The sequence below is a fragment of the Macaca mulatta genome, chromosome 4 (genome assembly GCF_049350105.2).
Source record: "Macaca mulatta isolate MMU2019108-1 chromosome 4, T2T-MMU8v2.0, whole genome shotgun sequence".
Lineage (NCBI taxonomy): Eukaryota > Metazoa > Chordata > Mammalia > Primates > Cercopithecidae > Macaca > Macaca mulatta.
In genome coordinates this window covers 96,987,467-97,014,015 of record NC_133409.1, presented here as the reverse complement: position 1 = coordinate 97,014,015, position 26,549 = coordinate 96,987,467, and the positions used below count along the sequence as shown (strand labels likewise).

The window sequence follows — 26,549 nt, the reverse complement described above, 5'->3', positions numbered from 1 at the left end:
CAAAGAGTTAAGGCGGCGACGAATGGGAGGAGCGGTCCGTCTCTCGCCCCGCTCGGCCCCGCCCCTCCCGGTCGCGGTCCCCGGACGCGCACTTGCGCTCCTGGTTTGCCTTTGCATATGTGCAATTGCGTTTGTACCGAACTCCGCAGGACGAAGCGTGTATTTTTTTCCAATCTAGACAACCTAGAGAAACCCAAAAAAGAGGGAAGCCAAGCCCCTTTCCATGCGTTGATTGCCCGTCACTTCCATTAAGGCATCTGTTTTACTGATGAAGGAGGCCTTCTGAGCGTTACCACAGCGCAAGCTTGGCGTCCCAGCTGGATCTAGGTTTGATTTGGTATTAGGGAAAGTTGTTCAAGGGAATAAGTCTTAGGAGAATTCTAAGGGCGTGAGATTGGAGTACCAGAAATGGGGAATTTTTCTTACGGTGAGTACTTACGAGGATCTATGAAGCGTCTGAAATTAATTCCAGAACACTTAGAGTTTTGTTTGTACATTTCTTTATCAAAGTTTCAAAGCATACTGGGGAGTTTGAGAAGGTCCATGTCTCCAAAAAAGTTACTAAATAATGTGTATAATTGACAAAGGCAGGAGTTGCTCAGTGGAGAACCGTTTCGTGGCGGTGTTCTCCTCTGCCTACCAAATAAACAGTCCCTTTTATTTTCCCTTCGAGTTAAGCAGAGGTGCTTGGAAGCATTTTATGAATGCCGTCCTTTAACGAGCCTTTCCTTTGTTACCAGATTAAATTAGTGTTAAATATAAAGCTGGATGATGGCAAATCAATTATAAAGTAGTTTGGCTTTAAACACCAATGCTGTATTGGAACTGCAAGAGCATAAGGCTGCAGGGAATACATTTTTAAAGCTTCGATGGGGAACTTTCTGGGAAACTCAACCCCTTGAATGCCTGGACCCCCTCAGTAAGAGTCCCATCAGTAGAGACAGTCTGACAGCCATCTCTCTGAGGCAGCCTGAGTTAGGTCACACTTCTGGTCTGTCCTGCTGTTGCGTCTGCTCAGAACTGTTAGTGAAAGTGTCAACTCCTCCCCTGACAGAACAAGATAATACCCAGTTTGTTTTAAGGCCATCAGTCTACCCAAATAATCTCCTATTAATTCCCTTTTCTGCTGATAGAGTGTGTACCATGCCCAAAATGGTAAAAAAATAAAACCTTCCATCCCCAGCCCCCTTCAAGGATGGGAAAGGTGAGCCTGATCCTGGAAGAGTATCTTACCTTCCCCTTCTGGGGATGACTCCCCTTGGAGACTCCCCTTCCCACACACACTGTATCTACCCAGTAGCTCAGTTCTAGGCACACAGAGGCTTCATACCACTGGTGAGCAACTATTATTGGCTGTAAGGCAGCAATGTGCACTGGATTTTTACTCAGCTATCCAGTTATGCCCTCTCCATACTCAGTGCCACAGAATTGGGAGGACCCTGGGGCTACCTTTTGCCCACAATAGAGAGTAGAATAAGAGAGTGGCATCCCGATGAGTAGGCAGTTTCTCTCTGCCTGTCAGGAATGACTTGCCTGATGTGTGTTTCTGCCATATTGCTCCTAGGCCCAAGTCTCTTTCTTCTCTGTGAGAAGAAAAATAGACACAGATGGACCAACGTGATTCCTCCCCCGCTTCCTGGAACCCCTGACTCACACTCTCAGATATGTCTTCGTCTCCTCTTTATCAGATGTAGATTCTCGTCGTTGGTGAATCTTTCATCAAACATCCATTTTGCCCCTAAGGAAGAGTGTATACATGTAAAAAATAAGATTGAACGTTCTCTTTTGGCAAAAGAGAGAGATCTTATCTGTCTTCCCTTTTCCTAAGACATTTCCTTGAGAAACACTTGTATTTATTAATCCTTCCTCTTCACTTTGCTATGTAGATAAATCTTTTGTTTTTGCAGACAGGGTCTCACTGTCTCACCCAGGCTGGAGTGCAGTGGGCATGATCCGGGCAGCTTCACTGCAGCCTCAACCCCTCAAGCTCAAGCAGTCCTCTCGCCTCAGCCCCCAAGGAGCTGGGACTACAGGTGCAGGCCACCACACCCCACTAACTTTTTTATACTTTTTTCATCTCAAATTCCTGGGCTCAAGCAGTCCTCCAACGTCAGCCTGCCAAAGTGCTGGTAAGACAGCCAGGTGGGAAGGGTTCCCTGGCAGAATCTCCTACTGACCTGTGCACTGGGAGGAATGCACACTGGGGTGAACCTTGGGAAATTTGTGCCATTCGCAGTGGGGAGGAACCTGGCCCCTCGTTTTCCTGGTGGAACCTGGGATTCAGTCTCCCAGGCAGGAAGCACTCTGGCTTTGGGGAGAGTCTCTGTTTCCCTTTTTTTCTTTTTGCCCAATAAATTCCATTCTCACCCTTCAAGGCATCTGCAAGCCTAGTATTTCATGGCCGTGTTGCAAGGACCCAGCTCTTAGCTGAACTAAGGAGAAAGTCCTACAACAGCTTTGGCACCCAATGTGGGACTTGAGAAGTGGTGAGTGACATGGGGACTCAAAACTTCTCTGTCATTTCTAAGCCTTTTCATGCATGGACTTCTGAGGGTAGGGAAACCGTGCCCCCACCCCCAACCCTCCCCGGGGTCAAGGGCCTTTCCGTGGCCTTTGCCTTCATTTTTTGGGAAGGACAGGCAAGCCGTGGCTCCAAGCTCCTTCTCTCCTCCCAGCTGGGGCTGGAGAATGCCACATGTCCACAGCATCTTCCCCTTTCCTGGCCAAGGCTGACAGTAATTAAGCTTCTCTCCCTGGTAGAGGAACCATTTGCATAAGAATAAGAGGTTCTTCCCCCAGGCATCCTTTTTTCTTCACCCCATCAGCAGTTAACTTTTTTTTTTTTTTTCTTTTTTTGAGACGGAGTCTCACTCTGTGGCCCAGGCTGGAGTGCAGTGGCCAGATCTCAGCTCACTGCAAGCTCCACCTCCCGGGTTCACGCCATTCTGCCTCAGCCTCCCGAGTAGCTGGGACTACAGGCGCCCGCCACCTCGCCTGGCTAGTTGTTTTTTTTTTTTTGTATTTTTTAGTAGAGACAGGGTTTCACCGTGTTAGCCAGGATGGTCTCGATCTCTTGACCTCGTGATCCGCCCATCTCGGCCTCCCAAAGTACTGGGATTACAGGCTTGAGCCACCGCGCCCGGCCATCAGTTAACTTTTAAACCAGATTTTTTTTCTTTTTCATTAGGCTAGGAATGATAAGGATCCCTGTTTATATTCTCTGTAAAGTTTGGTTGTGAAAAATGATCTTGTTGGGACTGGTTTTCTTCTGCCTGTGTAGCTACATATGTGTTGTATACATGATGTCTATAAAAAGAGCTCAAAGGCCTGCCACGGTGGCTCACACCTGTAATCCTGGCACATTGGAAATAAAGTCTAGGGAACTCCAGATCACTGACAGTAGGTGGGATAGAAACATTGGTAAAATCAGATAATTCCTATCTTCTAGGCCCTCCCTGCTTCATGGGTGCAAGCCGCTTTGGCACCCACAGCAGCACCTGACAAGGTTGCTGGGACTCAGGGATGCAAACACAGAAGAGGAAAAGAGAACATTCTTCCCTCTCTCCCTCACATACCTGGGGTATCTGCTAGGAAGAGAAGGGAACCAGGGATTCCTGCTCTCCTTCTTTTAGATGGGTAGCCATTCATCTTCAGTCTATACCTCTTTCAAATGCATCTGAACCCCTGAGACTCCTTTAAAAAGCTCCATCTTTTTTCCTCTCTCCTCCTCTGTCCTCTCTTCACCGGGAGGTGTCCGGTATGCATCTACGTCATACCGGACACTCCCATCAGATGCATCCTCCAAACTGGAAAGGTTAATTTCCCAAACCTTAACCTGGTTGGCTTAGGATTGGGCTCAGGGGGAGGGAACGCAGAAGCCCAATATGCTGGCAAAAGGGTCAAGTTTACTACCAGTAGGGCTTGTGGCCTCCCTCTCCCCATGCACCTGGTAAAAGGCCTTGGGATTTTTGAGCTGCCCTTACCCCTCCCCTTGTTTCATTTTAATACATGTTTTCTAATAACCCAATTTATCTCTTCTTGCCTTGGAGCCATCAAATTCCAAACAATCACGCAACCAGAGCTTCTGATGATGGCCTCTTCTGCCGGGAACACTTAAATAGGCGTCTGAGGGAGTTCTAACTGCTGTTTCCCCAAACAGCGCCCCCCATCAGCAGGAAGCAGTTAAGATCAGTCATTGTCTTTATCTTTATCCTAATGGCAGTTAAATGGACTTCTTTAGAGCACAGACCCTTAAACACCTGCTAAATGGAAGCTCCCTCCCACTCATTCTGGAGTGTCATCTCCAGAGGCTGCTCGGCTTCTTTCTAGGAGGTACAGATACTCTTCTGGGCAGGCAGGTGTTCCCTGGTCCCCATTCCTCACCCCAGCCCAAGAAAGGGGACCAGGGAACACCCACCCCTTCTCAGAGTATAGGTAGCTCCTCCCTGGCAATGTACAGCCAAGTGTAAAGGAGTCCCTAGAGAAACTCCAGCCGGCCTGGGCCTTGGGAGAAGTGCGCACTGGGGTGGAGCCTCGGGAAGTTTGCACCATTTGCAGGGGGGAAGAGCCTGGCCCCTCCTCTTCCTGAGTGGAACCTGGGATTCAATCTGCGAGCCAGGAAGCACACTTGCAGGACTCTGGCTTTGCAGAGAGTGCCCATTTCCCTTTTTTTCCTTTTTGCCCAATAAATATCATTATTCTCACTCTTCAAAGTGTCTGCGAGCCTAATATTTCATAGCCATGTGACAAGGACCCAGTTCTTTGCTGAACCAAGAAGAAAGTCGTACGACACTGGGATTACAGGTGTGAGCCACAGCACCCAGCTGATCTGCAGATAAATCTTTTCAAAAGCAAAATGAGCCTCTTGCCTGCCTTACAGCCCTTACAACAATAAGTGTTTTTTTAGGGTCTGGGAAGTATGTCTTGGTTTTTTATTTTATTTTATTTTATTTTATTTTACTTTATTTTACTTTTTTTATTTTATTTTAATTTTATTTTATTTTATTTTATTTTTACTTTATTTTATTTTATTCTATTTTATTCTATTTTATTTTATTTTATTTTATTTTATTTTATTTTACAAATGGCATCTCACTATACCAGGCTGGTCTTGAACTCCTGAGCTCAAGAGATCCTCCCACCTGCACTGTCTCTTTGACATTAAGTAAGATAGTGCCCCTATCTTCCTGTCACCTTGATAGTTTAGCCTAAGGCTCTTTGTTCTTAGTTACTACCTGTTTGTGTTAGGAGTGAGTTTTGGTTTTCTTTCAAATAACAGCAGTTAACTAACACAGATGGCCACTGCCAATAACCAAGTGAACCTAGGATGAACCTTGAGTATATAACAAATGATACTACCAAGTTCTCCTCTATAAGGACAAGTTATTGTTTATCTTGAGAACATATATATAAAGGATTGTATGTACTTGGATATATAGAAGAGTGAGATTTCTTTCTGTCTCTGCAATCTCCTTAATGGATAGCTTGTGTTGTACATCTCAGTCTGGTTTAATCCCTACTCAATAATAAAACTCTTCTTTTCCGTACATTTATGAAGAGAATTGTCTGGGTTGAGAGGAGGTTTTATTGCTAGCTTTTTCCCCAACAGGTGTTTATGCCTTACTCAACTATTAAAGGCTATTACAGAAATGTACCCCCTCTGAGACTGAGCAGTGTTGCTTTTTTGACCGATCCTCATCTTCTCTACTAGGCAGGGACTGAGCTGGTGTCATATGTGCCTAGCTCCCTTCTCATACTGGTGACCCAGCACCTCCGCCTCCTACCTGTACTGTACCAGCTTCAGTGGATGGGAGAGGTTCAGAAGGAGATCAAACTGGGTTAAGTTTAGAGCTGAGGAAGAACACTAGAGTCCCTTCTCACATAGAGGTCAGGTTCTAAATTCAGGGTTTTGGACAAAAGAAAAACTCAAAATTACCCTCGATTGTTTTTTCATTTGAACACCACTTGAAGTCATTAGCATTTAGGGCCCTGTCATATAAAAAATAGCAATCTTTAAACAACAGAATCACACTTTTCACAGCCTGATGCTCCTCTCCAAAGGTCTCAGTTCACATCTTACTTCAGGGTACAGGTCCAGGGAGCAAAACAACAAGCAGCGCTCTCGCTCGTATGCTCACACTTGTACAGGTAAATTCACAGGAATTAAATATGAATGTGATGTTACTTCGTTGTTGTCAAATGATACCTGCCAACAGAAGATACCAGAAGACTTACTATGAGGCTTCTTACTTGCATAAGCTCCTCCCAAGGACAAATTAGGTATCTGTAATTTTATATCATTGAAAAGGATAATTTTAAAGAGAGATGCTCCCCTCTTACCACCCCCTTCCCCCCACCACCAAGTTGTTTAAGTTCAAAACTGTTATGTGTTGAATTGTCCACCACTAAAAATATGTTGAAGTCCTTGGCTGCGTGGAGTGGCTCATGCCTGTAATCCCAGCACTTTGGGAGGCAGAGTCTTTAATCCATCTTGAGTTGATTTTTATATAGGGTGAGAGATAGGGATCCAGTTTCATTCTTCTTCGTGTAGCTATCCAGCTTTCCCAGCACCATTTACTGAATTAGGGTGTCCTTTCCCCAATGTATGTTTTTGTATGCATTGTCAAAGATCAATTGGTTGTATTTGGCTTTATTTCTGGGATGTCTATTCTGTTTGATTGGTCTGCATATCTACTTTATCTAGTACTGTGCTATTTTGGTTACTGTAGTCTTACAGTATAAGTTGAAGTCAGGTAATGTGATGCCTCCAGATTTGTTCTTTTTGCCTAGGATTGTTTTGGCTATTTGGGCTCTTTTTTGATTCCATATGAATTTTAGGATTGTTTTTTCTAATTCTGTGAAAACTGATGTTGGTTTTTTGATAGAAGTTACATTGAATGTATAGATTGCTTTGGGCAGAATGGTCTTTTTCATGATATTGATTCTTCTAATCCATGAGCGTGGGATGTATTTCCATTTGTGTCATCTATTATTTCTTTCAGGAATATTTTGTAGTTCTTGTAGCGATCTTTCACCTCCTTGGTTAAGTATATTCCTATTTTATTGTTACTTTTTTGCAGCTATTATAAATTTTATTTATAAGTTATAATTATTATAATTATTTATTTGATTCTCAGCTTGGTCCTTGTTGGTGTATAGCAGTGCTACTGACTTGTATACATTGATTTTGTAACCTGAGACTTTATTGAATCAATTTCTTAAATCTAAAAGTCTTCTGGAGGAGTCATTAGAGTTTTCTATATCATTGGCAAACAGGGATAGTTTGGCTTTCTCTTTCCCAGTTTGGATGCCCTTTACTTCTTTGTCTTGCCTGATTGCTCTGGCTAGGACTTTCAGTACTATGTTAAATAGAAGTGGTGAAAGTGAGCATTCTTGTCTTGTTCTAGGTCTTAGAGGGGATGTTTTCAACTTTTCCTCATTCAGTATAATGTTGGCTCTGGATTTTTCATCTATGGCTTTTATATTTTTTTAATTTATTTAATTACTTATTATTTATTTTTGTAGAGACAGGGTCTCACTTTGTTGCCCAGACTGGTCTGGAACTCCTGGCTTCAAGTAATCCTTCTGCCTTGGCCTCCCAAAGTGCTGGAATTACAAGCATGAGCCACTGTGCCCAGGCTTTCATTATTTTTGAGGTAGGTTCCTTCTACGCCTAATTTGTTGAGAGTTTGTATTATAAAGTGATACTGGATTTTATCTAATGCTTTTCTGTGTCTGTTGAGATGATCATATTGTTTTTTGTTTTTAATTCTGTTTATGTAGTGCATTACATTTATTGACTTCCATATGTTGAACAATCTCTGCATCCCTGGGATGAAACCCCTTGATCATGGTTAATTACCTCTTTGATGTGTTGTTGGATTTGGTTTGCTGGTATGTTGTTGAGGTGCCAAGGAGTTTAAAATTTTCCATAGCATGCTTTCAAATCTTGTTGCCTCAGAGTCTGCAGGCATTCCCTCACTGATCAGTGACTTCTGAAGGCCCAAATTCATGTCTGCACATCAATTCCTTAACAAGGTCTCAATATGAAATAACTCCAGTTCCAGGACTGCAAAGTACAGCCAACACTGAACAGGTTCCTACATTCAGAGATCTGATTCTCCAGCCACAAACCTGTGTGCAAAAATATTGCATCTCTTTCTTTTCTTTTTTTTTCATACAGAGTCTCACTCTGTCGCCAGGCTAGAGTGCAGTGGTGTGATCTCAGCTTACTGCAACCTCTGCCTCCCGGGTTCAAGTGATTCTCCTGCCTTAGCCTCCCTAGTAGCTGGGGCTACAGTCACGTGCCACCACGCCCAGCTAATTTTTGTATTAGTTTCACCATTTTGGCCAGGATGGACATTTCTTTATTTTCTATAAATCGCCTTAATATTGATTCTGAGTCTCCTTGCTAAACAGGGAGGAAATTTCAGTTCTTGCATTTTTTTAAACTTTTTGAGACAGAGTTTCACTCTGTTGTCCAGGTTGGAGTACAGTAGCGTGATCTTGGCTCACTGCGAGCTCTGCCTCCTGGGTTCAAGTAATTCTAATGCCTCAGCCTCCTGAGTGGCTGGGATTATAGGTGCACACCACCACACCTGGCTAATTTTTATATTTTTAATAGAGATGGGGTTTTGCCATGTTGGCCAGGCTAGACTCAAACTCCTGACCTCAGGTGATCCTCCCACCTCAGCCTCCCAAAGTGCTGGGATTACAGACGTGAGCCACCACGCCCAGCCCTCAGTTCTGGAATCCTTGGGGATTCCTGCCCTACCCCATCCCTAGAGTTATATATTTGTTCTGAGGGCTCAGACAACACATTTCCAAGAAGTGAGTGAAGGGAAAGGTTGCCTATTATCACTGACCATCTGGTCACATAGCTTGCGCCGATCCTTTACATGGCTCCCTCAGGTCCAAAAGCTCTCTTCTGCTTCTCAACCAACCACACTGTGGGAAAAGGCAAGTTTTGTAGGACTGGAAACCCTGTTTCTCAAGCCTTCTCTTTCTAGATACACCTGTAATAATTCTTCTCCAAAGCACTGCAAAGGAGCAGGACCTGGAATCCCAAACTCTAGGGTAATGTCCAATACGTTCCTTCACTGAGCAGACAATCCCAAAGGAAGCATTAAATTAGTACATGTGGCTGGATGTTTTGAGAAATTAATTTTTTTAGAGCTTGATGACAGAATGGACATACCAAATGAGGGAAGCATTAAAGTTGACTCCAATCTTTCCATTCTAAATAGGAAGTCCTCCAACTTTCTGATCATCTCCAAGAACTCTAAGCCTATTATTTTATGCATAACAAAAAACATCAAAAATGTGTATTTGGGATCATTTCCCCTGAATAGTGAGAAGTTGAATGTATTTTTGTTTAAACGTTAAACTGGAATTCTCCATCATTTTACAGCTGAAAACTGAGCCATATATATGGTCACTAGGTGGAGCTAAAAACCAGATAATCCAAACTCCCATTGCTTTGGTAACCAAGAAAGTGGGTCAGTGAGTCAGGTTCTTCTATTACACATGGTGTGTGCCTATTCCAAATGTTGGGCTTGGCCCGCTTCACCAAACTCTTAATAACAGAGGTCAGCCTAACCTACCACATGATTAAACAACAGTGACTAGCAGGGTACCTCTGCCTATCCAGCTTTTATTTAAGTTTCTTTACTGGAAAATACTAAAGATTAAAAGGAAAACAACTGCTTTCTGAACACTACTGTCAAGGCACAAAGGTTTTCAGAGATAATAACTCTGCTTCTGTGTGCAATAAAAATTTAATTAAAAAAATTAAAAAATTAATTCTACTGTTTGAATTATGTGGCACACCATCTTTTCACTTGACAATAATACAATTTTATGTGTGTATTGTGCCTTACATATATATATATACACACACATACATATATATATTTTGAGACCAAGTCTCACTCTCTCACCCAGGCTGGAGTGCAGTGGAATGATCTCTGCTCACTGCAACCTCTGCCTCCTAGAGGTTCAAGCGATTTTCATGCCTCAGCCTCCCTAATAGCGGGGACTACAGGCACCCACCACCACGCCCGGCTAATTTTTGTGTTTCTAGTAGAGACAGAGATTCACCATGTTATCCAGGCTGGTCTCGAACTCCTGACCTCAAGTGATCTGCCCACCTCGACCTCCCAAAGCGCTGGGATTACAGGCATGAGTCCCCATGCCTGGCCTAATCCTCACAGTTGTATGAGGTAGACATTACTATCGTCTCCATTTTATAGACAAGGAAACCAGCTCAGCAATAGGTTCAATAACTTGCCCCAAACCTCCCAACCAGTAAGCCAAAGAACCAGGCTGCAAGAGGGTGTGCAATGCTGGAACTTGCCAGCAGAGGCAGGAAACCTTTGTTCTAATCCAAGCTGGGATTTAAGTGTGTTAGACCTTAAAAGGGAAGAGAAAAAATCACCCTTCAAGGCTTGAGTTTTCGTATATTTCATTTGAAAAATGAATAGATAGTCCCTATGGTGATACGCTTTAAACGCAAATGCACTCAGTCACCTGGAGATTGCATTGAAATGCAGATTCTAATTAAATAGGTGTGGTGTGAACCCGAGATACTGCATATCTAACAAGCTCTGGGGCCATGACGATGCTGTTGTTTGGAGGACCACACCGAGTACCCTTCCTTTTATGTGAGGCTAATAACTAACTTCTGCAAAGGGAAAATATCTCCCAAAACTAAGAAATGGGCAAACCATATATCTGCATTGATGTCTGCAATTTGAGATATTCACTGATAATTGTCTATTTGAAAGCAGAACTTTGCTGCTTGATACAGATCTGTATTTGACATCATTCTATGCTTCTAAATTAATTGAAGTCTATTAGATCCTTTGGGAGAATGAAGCTTTGTTATTCCAGTCATCAGCCACCAATATATCCTTATCATCTGTGTTTTAGGTCAGTTGTTTTTTATACTTGATTGATAGCACACTTGGCATCAGGCAGAATCACCCCAGATTTCCTATGTAGAATCTGATGTGAAGCTGATGCTTTAAGTCTTTGCAACATGAAACCATCATTTTTGCTTAATTACAGGCATCCTGTTTCCCAGGCAAATAACCTCTCTCTATTCTGGATCACTCTTACTTCTTTGCAGATATCACTTGCTTGCTAGGGAGTTATTAAGTAAATGATAGCATGTGCTGAATATCAATTTGTTTGAGAAATTTGCATTTGCTCTATGTAGTACTTTACAATTTACAAAAGCATTTTCACCTGTGTTAACTCATTTCATCTTTTAAAACTTAGTGAATTGGATAGGGAAGATATTACCTTTCCTATTGCAGATGAAAAGACCAGAAAGTTGTGACATACAGGAACACATCCAGTGTCTCCTGACTTCAAGTTTCAAGCACTTCTTACTGCACCACATTGCTTTCCTACTCATGGTTCAATGAGCATACCATTCTGTGAGCAAAGAGTATGCCCAAGCTGTACATTAAAAATAGGGTGGCTGGTCATGGTGGCTCATGCCTGTAATCCCAGCACTTTGGGAGGCCAAGGTGGGTGGATTGCTGAGTCCAGGAGTTAGAGACCTGCCTGGGCAACATGGCAAAACCCATCTCTACAAAAAAAAATACAAAAATTAGCTGGGCATGGTGGCGCACACCAAGATCATGCCACTGTACTCCAGCCTGGGTGACAGAGTGAGATCCTGCCTCAAAAAGAAAAGCCAGGTTGGGGGAAGAAGGAAGTGGAACAAGCTTGGGATCACCTTAGAAAAAACAAGGAAATAAGAGTAATAAATCAAGGCAGATTAATGGCTAGGGAAAATCTTAAGTTTCCAGTGACATATTTCAGTACTCCAGGTTCTGATTCTACAGAATCATAATCTCAAATATCATTGACTTACTTCTAGAATGGGTATCTTAAATGTGGGCCCTAGTTTAGACTCATATAAAGTATATTCAAGTCTAGTCCATTCAATCTATTCAAACTTCTACTAAACTTTGTGTGAGGAATTTCAGGAGATACAAAGATTAAGGGACATTCTTGAACTATAAAAAGCCTATTATTAGTAGGGAGGGCTTACTTTAATTACTCATGTATTTGTTCACTTAAAAATATGGTTTAGCACCTTGCTATGCGCCAAACACTATCCTAGGTAGACAACAACAATGATCAAGACAAGGGCCCTGACCTCAAGGACTTTACTTGGCCAGTATAGAATACAGGAAAAATAGTGGGGCTGCTGCCAAAGTTACCAAAGAATCACAGTGAAGGGCATCTATCCCAATCTTGAAGAGTCAAAAAGAAGTTCCTAGGAGGAAGTGACATTTAAGCTGAGCCAACTTAGGGTGGGGAGAGGCCACAAATGCAAAGGCCTAGGGGCTATGGTGAGCTGGTAAATGTTTAATAACTGTCTCTCTAGACAGAAGCAAGAATGCCCTAATTTGTAGATTTTGCCAGTTTCCTTGATTTACTCCCACCATGACCTCACTGAACATGGAATTGGGAAGAGACATGCACCATATGCTCTCACACGCCCATACAAATCAATTCTAGAACACCACTGCTTACAGGTAAAAATATGGTACTTCTGGGCAATGTCAAAGCCATCTATAGAATGGGAACTCTGTGTGTGTGTGTGTGTGTGTGTGTGTGTGTGTGTGTGTGTGTGTGTGTGTGTGTTTGGGGCACTGAGCAGGGGAGGGAGTGTAGGTAGAAAAGGGAAAGGTGGGAAGGAAGGCTAGAACATGCCTACATGCCATTTTAAAGAGTTGGGACTTTATCTGGAGCTGTGCAACTTCATCGAGTAAATATGAGTCACTGAGGCAAATATGGAGTCATTGAATGGTTTTAAGGAAGGCGGTGACCTTGTTGACAGCAATAGCCTATTTTTCCCTTCTAGAGAAAGAAGATTTTGTCTGTTTTCATCCCAGCCATATCTCCAGCCCTTAGAACACAGCCTGCCTAACATGGCCTCTCCACAAGAAACAGGAGACTGCTTCCAGTGCTCTGGAGTATGAATGAGAAGTCATGAAGTCAACCTAGAGAATGGAGACAGTGAGTGAGACAATATGTATAGCAAAGGGAGCAAGGAACTAAAGCAGCCACTGTCAGCTAACTTGAAGTCAAAGGGTTGATTCAGGGATTTTTTAAAAGAAATGTGGCCAGGCATGGTGTCTCATGCCTGTAATCTCAGCACTTTGGGAGGCTGAGGCAAGAGGATTGCTTGAGCTCAAGAGTTCTAGACCAGCTTGAGCAACATGGCGAGAACCTGTCTCTATTAAAAAACAAAAATAGATAAATAAAAGAAATAAGCCAGGTGTGGTGGCTCATGCCTGTAATCCCAACACTTTGGGAAGCTGAGATGGGCGGATCACCTGTGATTGGGAGTTCACAACCAGCCTGACCAACATGGAGAAATCCCGTCTCTACTAAAAATACAAAATTAGCTGGGCATGGTGGCGCATGCCTGTAATCCCAGCTACTCGGGAGGCTGAGGCAGGAGAATCGCCTGAACCTGGGAGATGGAGGTTGTGGTGAGCCGAGATCATGCCATTACACTCCAGCCTGGGCAACAAGAGCGAAACTCCATCTCAAAAAAAGAAAAAAGAAAGAAAGAAAGAAAAGAAAAGAAATAAGTATAGAAGAAATTTGATTACATTTAAGTGACTATGACAAAAAGCCACTGGAGAGAAGAGGGAATAACTGATTAAACACACTTTACTAATGCTTTAAAAATAATATTAAATGCATTTAAGTAACTCTATACCACACAATTTAATTAAAAATAAATAGAAATTTAAAGTACAATTTAATTAGTATAAACACATTTAATAAGATTAAACACATTTTATTAAGGCTAAAAAGCCAAAGACTTGCTTTGAGAGCAAGACCTTTGTCTGTTTTACTCACTGCTGTATCCCCAGTACCTAGAACAATGCCTGAAACATGGCAGATGCTCAACAAATATTTGCTGATTGAATGAATGTATGACTGGATAAAAGTAACCATTCACTAGGCACTTACTTTGTGCCAGGATCAAATGATTTTCACACATATTATCCTCAATTCTCACAACAACCTTAGGAGGTAAACGATTATTTTCATTTACTAATGAGGAAAGAGAACTTTAGAAAGATTTAGAAACTTGCTCATAATCACACAGCTACTGAGTGGCAGACATGGAACTTATTCCAGGTCAATCTAAATCAAAGCTGTGCTTTTAAGAGCAACCATGATTTTAAGTGTCTGGAATTTTTTTTTTTTTTTTCCTGAGACAGGGTCTTGCCTGTTGCCCAGGCTGGAGTGCCGTGGCTCATTCACAGCTCACTGCAGCCTCGACCTCCTGGGCTTAAGTGATCCTCCCACCTCAGCTTCCCCAGTAGCTGGAACTACAGGTGCGTGCCACTGCACCCAGCTAGCTTCTTCAATTTTTTGTAGAGACCAGGTCTCACTGTGTTTCCCAGGCTGGCCTCAAACTCCTGAGCTCAAGTGATCCTCCTACCTGGGCCTCCCAAAGTGCTAGGAGTACAGACAAGAGCCACCATGCCTGGCCCTAGCTTTCAAATAGTTAAATATTTGAAGCAAAAACTGAAAATATTTGCAAAAGGAAAAGGAAAACTTTTGGTTCCTTGTGTCACCAGAATACATAGAATAGAGGAGCTAATTATAGAAAGAACAGCACAGCAGTTAAGCATGTAGTCTGTGGAGCCACATGCCTGGGTTCAAATCCTAGCTCTCATGCTCTCTAGCTGTGCAGCTTCATCAGGTTACCTCACCTTTCTGTGCACTGGTTCCCTCACCTGTAAAATGGAGATAATGATAGCACCTGCTTCATGGGGTTGTTAGGAGAGCTAAATGAGTTTATACACACAAAGCACATGGAACAACAACCATTTTGTGTTTGCTGTGATTGTTATAGCCTATTTTTCCCTTCTAGAGAAAGAGGATTCTGTCTGTTTTCGTCCCAGCCATATCTCCAGTCCTTATCACACAGCCTGCCATAATAGGGCTTCTCCACAAATGTTTATTGTTGTTGTTGTTTTTTAATGAGATAATTGGTAAAATGAATGTCCAGCATATGTGTGTGTGCTGCTCAAAAGATTCATTGAATCTGAAGATAAAAACATTAATTTTGCTCACAAATCATGTTATATCATGCTTTAAAAAAAAAAAATGTGGTTAGCCACTATAAAATCAACTAAAAATCTCTCTCTCTTTTTTTTTTGAGATGGAGTCTCATTCTGTCGCCCAGGCTGGAGTGTAGTGGTGTGATCTTGTCACACTGCAACCTCTGCTTCCCGAGTTCAAGCGATTCTCATGCCTCAGCCTCCCAAGAAACTGGAATTACAGGCACGCACGTGCCAACACGCCTGGCTAATTTTCGTATTTTTAGTAGAGATGGGGTTTCGCCATGTTGGCCAAGCTGGCCTCCAACTCCTGGCCTCAAGTAATTCTCCCACCTCAGCCTCCCAAAGTGCTGGGATTATAGATGTGAGCCACTGCACCTGGCACTGAAAGTACTTTTAAACATACGGTTGACAGTTAAGCCTTAAATTTTATGTATATCATTGTCCAAATAATATTGACCTTAGGTTAGAAGAAAACTACGTGAAAATAAAAATTGTTAAGTATTAAGATTATAGGATTGCAGTGATTTTACCCTTTTATTTGGTTTTCTTCATGTATTATTATACCATCATTGTTTACATCATTCTTTCTCTTCTGATATTAAACTGAGAACAGCTTCATCTATTCTTGAGAAGGGGAAAGAAAAGACTGGAAATAGTCTAACAGTTGAACTGTACGAAATAGTTTAAAGTTGCTGTTTTAACAGCTATAAATTTTTCATAGAATAGCTCCAGCCACTCCTTGACTTGTGAAAAAATCATTTAGAAAGCTTCTGCATTATAAGCAATGCATAACCCTTAGGAAAGATGGATCAAAGAAATGTACAGTGTGCCTATGAGTCATCGCTAAAATACTGGTATTTTCTTCAATAAGCTTATGTACTGGGAAAAATTATAATTCCACACAAGCCTTGGAGACCTGTTATCACTTTGTAGATTGAGTAACCCTTGGAGACAAGGCAATCTACTGGCTAGGCAGCCTGGAAACAGCTTCTGGACCAATCAATCGCCTGGAAACAGTTCTTGGACTAGTCACCTAGAAACAGTACCTGGACCAATCAGCTCTTTTCTAAGAACTATTTTTTTCTAAAATCTGCCACTGCTGCCTTGCAAACCAAAACCAGAGAAATAAAAATGTACCTGAATTATTTCAATACCAACCTCACATGTCCTAGCCCCTCTTTGGCCTATTCAATGAGTACCTCAAACTCTGTGCTCTTCAGTGGAATTCATTCTGTACCCAATAGTTTTTTAGCCACATCATGTCTTTTGTGGAAGGAGGTAAGGAATGTCAACCTAAATAACAAAGAGAGAGAGACTCTCTAAAAGAAAATGATGTTTATGTGGGAAGAGAGCATTGCAACAGCAGTATGCATGCCATAGTAAACTATGTGTGTGTTCAGGGAGGTAAAGAAAGACAAAGATTTTTTAAAGGAAAAAAATGAGGAGGTTATATAATTGCTTTGAAATAATTATCCTTGGGTACAAAGATCAATAACAAGGGTGACGCCAGTCTGGGCTAGACAGGCAGTTACTGGGTAGATGTCCTTGCAAAAATATTTTTTGTGTAACATTATGATGGCCTTTGTGCAATGTTATATTATTTGCAGAATCTTTTATGATAGTTTTTATCAGGTATACATGCATGAGAATCCTCTCTTCATAGCCTTCCCTGGCTCTATTTGTCCAGGTTGTTTTGTTGTTTTGTTTTTTTTTTTAACATGAATGACTCAATTTCGATTATGATAACCTTCACAGAAATAAATATATTTCAAAATATGCCATTTTGTACATTGTAGTTGCTCTAATGTTTTTTCATTTGAGGATATTCTTTCTACCATCTTCTTTCTACCTTCACCCTGGTTCTCAGCCTTGGTTGCACATTAGAATACCTGGGACATTTTGAAAAGTCCTGTTGCCCAGCCTTCAGCCCAAACCAATTAAATCAGAATTTCTGTCATCAGTATTTATTAAAGTTCCACAGATAGGCCAGGCACAATGGCTCACACGTGTAATCCCAACACTTTGGGAGGCCAAGGCAGGAGGATCACTTGAGCCCAAGAGTTTGAGGTTACAGTGAGCTATGAACATGCCACCGCACTCTAGCCCAGATGACAGAGCAAAACCCTGTCTCCAAAATGAAAAAAAGAAAAAAAACAGTTTCACAGATGATTCTAGTATGTATCTTAAATTGAAAACCACTGCTTGGCCTGGCGCAGTGGCTCACACCTGTAATCCCAGAACTTTGGGAGGCTGAGGCGGGCAGATCACCTGAGGTCGGGAGTTTGAGACCAGCCTGATCAACATGGAGAAACCCCATCTCTACTAAAAATACAAAAATTAGCTGGGTGTGGTGGTGCATGCTTGTAATCCCAGCTACTTGGGAGGCTGAGGCAGGAGAATTGCTTGAACCCAGGAAGCAGAGGTTGTGGTAAGCCAAGATCGTTCCATTGCACTCCAGCCTGGGCAACAAGAGTGAAACTCCATCTCAGAAAAGAAAAGAAAAGCCAAGCCACTGCTTGGCTGGGCATAGTGGTTTACACCTATAATCTCAGCACTTCGGAAGACTCAGGCAGAAGGCTCACTTGAGGTCAGGAGTTTGAGACCAGCTTGGGCAACATAATGAGACCCACTGCTTAACTAAATCTTAACAAGATGAAACTCTCCCCAAAGGCAAAGCAGTTTCTTGCATTTTGCTGTATCTCATCCTATGCTGCCTAATATAGTTTTTCTGCCTAGATTAGGTGACCAAGTGATAGAAAATACAAAGAGAGTAACAAAAAAGATACATAGGATTTGGGATAAGGTCAGGATTGTCACCCTCTGAGCTCAGATCGTCTTTTTTTTTTTTTTTTTTTTTTTTCAGTTGTTTGTTTTTTTTAAGGCCTTTCTCCATTGTGGAATTTTGATGCTGAAAGAGGTTGGTGATACCTTCAGGTGAAGGCTTTCGACATTCACTGTATTCATAAGGCTTTTTTCCAGTGTGGCAGATCTGCTTTTGAAATCCAGCTCTATCATCACCTAATTTTCTGACCCAAAGTAAGTTAATTGTAAAATGGAGAAGTAGAAGTATCTATTTGAGAATGTGTCATAGGGATTACATTAGAAAAATGTGGATAAAGCACTTAGCTTGGCCCTTGGTACATGCTCCATAAAATAGCAAATTAAGAATCAACACAAATGGTTGAGATGACCCACTTGCAAATGTTATCCTTCGTGAGAGATCATTTGTAACAGGTAGTAGGAGGCCTTAGAAAGTAACCTGCAGGCCGGGCACAGTGACTCATGCTTGTAATCCCAGCACTTTCAGAGGCTGAGGTGGGCGAATCACTTGAGATCAGGAGTTCCAGACCAGGCTGGCCAACATGGTGAAACCATGTCTCAAGTAAAAAAAAAAAAAAAAAAAAAAACAATACAAAAATAGCTGGGCATGGTGGCGCATGCCTGTAGCCCCAGCTACTCAGGAGGCTGAGGCATGAGAATTGCTTGAACCTGGGAGGCAGAGATTGAAGTGAGCCAACATCATGCCAGTGCACTTCAGCCTGAGTGACAGAGCAAGACTCGGTCTCAAAACAAGAAAGAAAAAGAAAGACAAAAAGATGAAGGGAGGAAGGGAGGAAGGAAGGGAGGGAGGGAGGGAGGGAGGGAGGGAAGGAAGGAAGGAAGGAAGGAAGGAAGGAAGGAAGGAAGGAAGGAAGGAAGGAAGGAAAAAAGGAAGGAAAAAAGAGAGGAAGGAGAAAGAAGGAAAGAAAAGAAAAGAAAGAAAGATTGGGAGGCCGAGACGGGCTGATCACAAGGTCAGGAGATCAAGACCATCCTGGCTAACATGATGAAACCCCGTCTCTACTAAAAAATACAAAAAAGCTAGCCGGGCGAGGTGGCGGGTGCCTGTAGTCCCAACTACTCGGGAGGCTGAGGCAGGAGAATAGCTTAAACTCGGGAGGCGGAGCTTGCAGTGAGCTGAGATCCGACCACTGCACTCCAGCCTGGGTGACAGAGCGAGACTCCGTCTCAAAAAAAAAAAAAAAAGAAAGAAAGAAAGAGAGCAAGAAAGCAAGAAAGACAAAAGAAAGAAAGAAGAAAGAAAGGAAAGAAAGAAAGAGAGAGAGAGAGAAAGAAAGAGAAAGAAAGGAAAGAAAGAAAGAAAAGAAAAGAAAGAGGAAGGAAGGAAAGGAAGGAAGGAAGGAAGGAAGGAAGGAAGGAAGGAAGGAAGGAAGGAAGGAAGGAAGGAAGGAAGGAAAGAAGCAAGTTGTAATGACAGTGTTAGTGTTAAAAGTGTGTATCCTCAGGCATGTTATTTAATTACAGTTGTCTCTTCCTACCTGTGGGTTCCGCATCTTCAGATTTAACCAACTGGGGATTGAATATATTTGGTAAAAGAAAAATACAACAATAAAAATAATACAAATTTTAAAATACAGTATAACAAGTTTTTATGTAACATTGATATTATATTGGCTATTAAAAGTAATCTGAAGATGATGTAAAGTATACAAGAGGATGTGCATACGTTATATGCAAATACTCCCCCATTTTCTCTCATTCTCTTTCTCTCTTTTTTTTTTTTTTTTTTTTTCTGAGACAGGGTTTTACTATTGTTGCCCAGGCTGGTCTCAAACTTCTGGGTTCCAGCAATCCTCCTGCCTCAGCCTCCTGAGTAAGTGGGATTACAGGTATGCACCGCCACCCCCAGCTACTATGCCATTTTATATAAGGGAGTTGGGCATCCATGGATTTTGCTATCCAAAGGGGGCTCCTAGAATCAATCACTAACAGATACTGAAGGGCAACTGTAAAGAGAATGTAATCCAATCATTCCTCCAGTAACCTGAACATGTCAAGTAACATTATAGTAATGGAAGTGTCACTGACTGCACAGACCAGAGCAGGAAAAACACTGCGAAAATAGGGTGGCGGGAAAGAGAGAGAGAGAGTTTATGGTGTGTCTCTGACTATATGGAAGAGAAAACACATCTTTCATGGTGGGAGCTTTTGTCTCAGCACTAGGAGACTTTCCTGGATTGCTGGAATGATAAGAAAGAAACTGTGCGGTTACTCCAGCTGCAACTTTACCCTCTGGTATCAATAGGCCCTTTTGAAGACAGGAACTCCTTGGGGAATACCAAGTTTGACCCAATTACAAAGCCCCCTTGATCTGGGAGTCAGAATCATACAGCAGCCTGATCTTTTCTCAAGAAACCACTCTCAAAACACAATCTGTGGTAGAAAAGGCTTTCAAAACTAAATTACATTTACATTTTAGTTTGTTAGAGCAGGAACTTCCTTTTTGATTAACCTTCATTAGTCACTGAATATTGTGAAATATATATTTGGTCTTCCACTTCCTGGCATATAACTCCTAAAATCCTTGGACTCTCTGAAGCGATAAATATACTTTTGCATGCTAATTAGTTGACTGATGGCTGGCAACTCCTATGCAGCTTTAGGATGGGGGCTAGTCACCCCAAAGACAGAGGCAGGATTAGAGGATTGGAACTTTCAGCCCCACCCCCAACCTCCTGGAAGACATCTTAATAAGATGGATGCTTCCAATCCATGAACACAATTTACCACACGATTTATTTAGGTCTTTAATTTCTCACTGTAATTTTTAATGTTCTTCAGTGTGCAGGTTTTGCACATCGTTGATTAAATTTTTTATTCCAGCCAGGCGTGGTGGCTCATGCCTGTAGTCCCAGCACTTTGGGACGCCGAGGTGGGTGGATCACGAGGTCAAGAGATCGAGACCATCCTGGCTAACATGGTGAAACCCCGTCTCTACTAAAAATACAAAAATTAGCTGGGTGTGGTGGCAGGCGCCTGTAATCCCAGCTACTCGGGAGGCTGAGGCAGGAGAATGGCGTGAACCCAGGAGGCAGAGGTTGCAGTGAGCCAAGATCATGCCAGTGCACTCCAGCCTGGGTCACAGAGCTAGACTATGTCTAAACAACAAAAAAAAAATTTTTTTTTAATTTTTAAAGTTAATTTTTTATTCCTAGGTATTTTATATTTTGATACTTTTGTAAATGATATTATTTTTAAATTGAATATATAATGCAGCAGCATAAAGCATATCTTGATCAGTGGAAAGAACTTATAAAGAATGTATACTCTGCAATTATTAGATTATCTAAACATGTAAATCAAGTCAAAATGATGAGAGTGTTATCCAAATCTTTTCTTTTTTTTTTCAGACGGAGTTTCACTCTTGTTGCCCAGGCTGGAGTGCAGTGGCACAATCTCGGCTCACTGCACCCTCCACCTCCCAGGTTCAAGCGATTCTCCTGCCTCAGCCTCCCGAGTAGCTGGGATTACAGGCATGTGCCATCATGCCCGCCTAATTTTGTATTTTTAGTAGAGACGGGGTTTCTCCATTTTGGTCGGGTTGGTCTCGAACTCCAGACCTCAGGTGATCCGCCTGCCTCGGCCTCCCAAAGCGTTGGGATTACAGGCATGAGCCACTGCGCCGGGCCTATGCAAATCTTCTATAACCTTATTGATATTTTGTCTTCTTATCCCATCACACACTGAAAGAGAAGCATTAAAACCTCCAAGGATGCCTGGAGATCTATTTCTTTTTTGTTAACGTTTTGCTTTCATATACCTTGAAGCTGTTATGAGGTGCACGTGCACTTAGAATTGTTACGTCTTCTTGGCTGGGCACGGTGGCCCACCCCTGTAATTCCAGCACTTTGGGAGGCTGAGGCAGGTGGGTTGCTTGAGCCCAGGAGTTTGAGACCAGCCTGGGAAACATGGCAAGACCCCATATATAGAAAAAAATTTAAAAATTAGCTAGGCATGGTGGTGCACGCCTGTAGTCCCAGCTACCTGGGAGGCTGAGGTGGGAGGATAGCTTGAGCCTGGGAGGTGGAGTTTGCACCTGAGAGGTGGAGCTGAGATCATGCCACTATATTTTGCCTGGGTGACAGAGAGAGACCCTGTCTCAAAATAAATAAATAAATAAAATTAATTATTATGTCTTCTTGTTTAAATGACCTTTTTATCATTGCAAAATGATCTTCTTTATCTTTAGAAATACTCGTTGTCTTTAAATCTGCTTTGACTGATATGTATAGGGATATGGTCAGACAGAAATGTGGGTTGTACCCCATTTGTGTCTAATGAAACTTTCCTTTCTTGGAGCTATCTTTGGGGTGGTTCTGAATCTTGTGAGGACTGATTTGCACCTCTTTGGAGATGCCTTATACATCCTTGGTTTAGTCATAATCTTGGTTAAGGTGTTTTGGTTTTTGTGAGTCTCTTGGAAGATATCTTTGGTAAAAAGTTCAAAAGCCAGGAATATTGGCTGTTTGTCCTGGATAAAATCTGATAGTAAGGGATTTGAAAATGTATTTTTTTTAATCTTTATGGTCATTCAGAAGTCAGCTTAATCAAAAGCTGATATTTAGACTATAATGTTTTTGTTTTCTGTTTTTTCTTTTTTCTTTTTTTTTTTGAAAAACGAAAACTGGCCAGGTGCAGTGGCTCACACCTATAATCCCAGCACTTTGGGAGGCCGAGTTGGGAGGATCACTTGAGGCCAGTAGTTCAAGATCAGTCTGGGCACCATAGTGAAATCCCATTTCCACAAAAAATAAAAAATGAGCCCAGTGTTGTGACACGTACCTGTGGTCCCAGCTACTTGAGAGGCTGAGGTGGGAGGATCACTTAAGCCTGGAAGGTTGAGGCTGCAGTAAGCTGTGATTGTGCCACTGTACTCCAGCCGGGGTGACAAAGGGAGACCCTGTCTCAAAAAAAAAAAAAGCTTTTTCTTTATCTTTTTCTGCTTTTTCTCTTTTGGATCCTGTTTCTGGGAATTTTTTCCAGTTGACTGAATTTCGTGTTTGTTTCTTTGTTTGTTTGTTTTGAGACGGAGTCTCACTCTGTCGCCCAGGCTGGAGTGCAGTGGCACGATCTCAGCTCACTGCAAGCTCCGCCTCCCGGGTTCATGCCATTCTCCTGCCTCAGCCTCCTGAGTAGCTGGGACTACAGGCGCCCGCCACCACACCCTGCCGATAAACTCTTTTTTAATCCACCTATGACCTGGAAGTCCCCGCTTTGAGTTGTCCCATATTTCTGGACCAAACTAATGTACATCTTGGATGTACTGATTGGTGTTTTATGTCTCCCTAAAATGTATGTCCAGGCGTGGTGGCTCACACCTGTAATCCCAGCACTTTGGGAGGCCAAGGTGGGTGGATCACCTGAAGTTGGGAGTTCGAGACCAGCCTGACCAACATGAAGAAACCCCGTCTGTACTAAAAATACAAAATTAGCTGGGTGTGGTGGTGCATGCCTCTAATCCCAGCTACTCCGGAGGCTGAGGCAGGAGAATTGCTTGAACCCAGGAGGCAGAGGTTGCGGTGAGCCAAGATCGCTCCATTGCACTCCACCCTGGGCAACAAGAGTGAAACTCTGTCTAAAAAAAAAATGTATACAACCAAACTGTAGCGTGACTACCTTAGACACATGCTTTCAGGATCTCCTGCGGCTATGTCATGAGCCATAGTTACTAATATTTGGCTCAGAATAAATCTCTTCAAACATTTTACAGAGTTTAACTCTTTTCATCAACAAAAGCCAAGTTTAAAAGAGCCTATAGAGCCAATCACTATTCTTACTGCATTTTGTGCAAATAATCAGGCCAAGTATAATAAGAGTAAAACTTATTTTGCAAGTAAATTGGTCTTACTATAATTTATCTTTGGTAGAAAGAAAGATTGGAGAGAAAAAAAGTTGTGTTTCAGAAGAAAATTATAGTACACCTGCTATTAGATTCTAGCCCTAGGCTGGGCACAGTGATTCACACCTGTAATTCCAGCACTTTGGCGGCCAAGGTAGGTAGATCACTTAAACTCAGGAGTTCAAGACCAGCTTGGGCAACATGGTGAAACCCCATCTCTACAAAAATATATTTTTTTTAATTAGCCAGGTGTAGCAGCATGCATCTGTATTCCCAGCTACTTGACAGACTGAGATGGGAGGATCACCTGAGCCCCAGGAGGTGGAGGCTGCAGTGAGCCATGACTATACCACTGCACTCCAGCCTGGGCAACAGAGTGGGACCCTGTCTCAAAAAAAAAAAAAAAAAAAAAGATTCTAGCCCTACCATTGTTTTTGAGATTTTATTCTTTGTCTGCAATTTGGACAAAATTCTGAATTCTTTTCCTGGCTACAAGTCTCCAAACTAACATTTCCAAATTTTTCCTTCATTTTTCTGACTTAAATTCACTAAAATTGTGACTACCTTTTCCCTGATGCCCTGCAAGCTGAAGGTTGTGTAAACAACCTTGTGACATGCAAACAACAGAAAAATCTGTCCGATTGCCACTGCCCACTTCCACTTTAACTGAAGATGCTTCGACTCTAACATCTAGACATCTCGACTGCCCTCCACACTCTAAAAAAACTGGTATATAGACTGTTCCAAACGTTAACCTTTTTTTTTTCTTTCCAGGCATTGTCAACAAACCAAACATTACCCTTTGTTTTTCTTCTGTTTGACAGCCTGTCTGCAATGCCATCTCCTAAAATTGTTACTGGAAAGGGGTCCCAATTCAGGCATCGAGAGAGTTCTTGGACCTCATGCAAGAAATAATTCAGGGTGTCTGTTACTGTAGGCAGCTAGTCAGACATGAGCAGAGCAGGAGAGGGCCACCCCAACCAGGAATGTCAGGCGACCATCAGGTGATCATCAAGCAGCTGTTAACTGTCTCTCTCAAATAATAATTGCTCACAGCCAGTGCCAGAAAAAGGCAGTCTCCCAACAGATTAAAAAAAACGTTAAGCTGGTGATCAGCAACTCCCCATTAAGATCTCAGGAGTTGGTCAAGTGGGCTCAAGCATGCGCACTAAAAGGCCAAATAGCAGAGTTTAACTGGTATATGACCTAGGAGCATTTGGTAATGGAAGAATGTCTCAAGTGAGCATGCGTACAACTCCAGTACACACACTGCTCATGCGGCCTCTCCCAAGCGCTAGCAGGCCACTATGCATGCGGACAGCTCACCCCAAGGGAAGAACCCGGGAAGAAGTAAGGCAAGAACCCTGAAAGATGTCAACTTATAAAACCCCAAGTCAAAAGATCAAAGCAGGCACTTGATCTCTCAAGTCACCCTCTTGGCCCCCTTCCAAGAGTACTTTACTACCTTTCATTCCTGCTCTAAAGTTTTATTTATTTATGTTTTCTTTTTTGAGATGGAGTCTCACTCTGTTGCCCAGGCTGGAGTGCAGTGGCATGACCTCAGCTCACTGCAGTCTCTACCTCCCTGGTTTAAGCAATTCTCCTGCCTCAGCCTCCTGAGCAGCTGGGACTGCAGGTGCACAACTGGCTAATTTTTATATTTTTAGTAGAGACGGAGTTTCTTTTATTGGCTTCAGGCTTTTTCTATGTATTGAGAGACTGCCTTTCCTTGTCACTGGCTGCGACCAATGTTGGCCAGGCTGATCTTGAACTCCTGACCTCAAGTGATCGGCCCGCCTTGACCTCCCAAACTGCTGCAATTCCAGGCACTTTGGGAGGCATGAACCACTGTGCCCAGCCTTCTGCTCTAAAGCTTTTTAATAAACTTTCACTCCTCCTCTCAAACTTACCTCAGTCTCTCCTTCTGCCTTTATGCCCCTCAGTCAAATTCTTTCTTCTGAGGAGGCAAGAATTGAGGTTGCTGCAGACGCGTAAGGATTCGCCACCAGTAACAAGTCCATGGAGGAAAGTGAAAGCAAGTTGATTAGAGAAGTAAATTAAAAAAGAATGGGCTGCTCCAAAGGCAGAGCAGCCCCAAGGGCTGCTGGTTAGCTATTTTTGTGGTTATTTCTTGATTATATGCTAAACAAAGGGTTGACTACTCATGAGTTTTCTGAAAAAGGAGGAGGCCATTCCCAGAACTGAGGGTTCCCCCCTTTTTAGACATATAGGGTAACTTCTGGATGTTGCCATGGCATTTGTTAACAGTCGGGGTGCTGGTGGGAGTGTCTTTTAGCATGCTAATACATCATAGTTAGCATATAACAAGCACTGAGGATGACCAGGGGTCACCTTCCTCACCATCTTATATTTGGTGGGTTTTGGCTAGCTTTTTTACCACATCCTGTTTAATCAGCAGGGTCTTCATGACCTGTATCTTGTAATACCAGTCCTTCTGACCTATTTCATCCTGTGGCTAAGGATACCTAACCTCCTGGGAATGTGGCTCAGCAGGGTATCAGCCTTATTTTACACAGCCCCTACTCAAGATGGAGTCACTCTGGTTCAAATACCTCTGACAAAATGAGACACACCTGGTTACTTGGACTGGCCTATTTCCAGAAATGAAAGACTGATTTAATAGGATCCCTTGCCACTCCACTGTTCACTCAGTTTTTCTCTCCACAGCCAACAACTCAGCTTTTGGTGTGTGAAACGACTAGGGATGTTTCAGAGAGGGAAATGTGGGGTTGCAG

The 26,549-nt window shown here is 42.5% G+C and overlaps 2 long non-coding RNA genes across 2 annotated transcripts; one reads left to right on the top strand and one right to left on the bottom strand.

Moving 5' to 3' along the window:
* The first annotated feature begins 54 nt into the window (after positions 1-54).
* On the top strand, positions 55-16,889 carry LOC144340317 (uncharacterized). Its single transcript, XR_013416298.1, has 4 exons — positions 55-427; positions 7,525-7,655; positions 12,884-13,038; positions 15,212-16,889. It is a non-coding gene; the product is annotated as an uncharacterized LOC144340317 (long non-coding RNA).
* On the bottom strand, positions 6,074-25,833 carry LOC144340318 (uncharacterized). Its single transcript, XR_013416299.1, has 3 exons — positions 25,704-25,833; positions 22,737-22,854; positions 6,074-6,205 (listed from the first exon to the last, which is right to left on the bottom strand). It is a non-coding gene; the product is annotated as an uncharacterized LOC144340318 (long non-coding RNA).
* Positions 25,834-26,549: the final 716 nt, after the last annotated feature.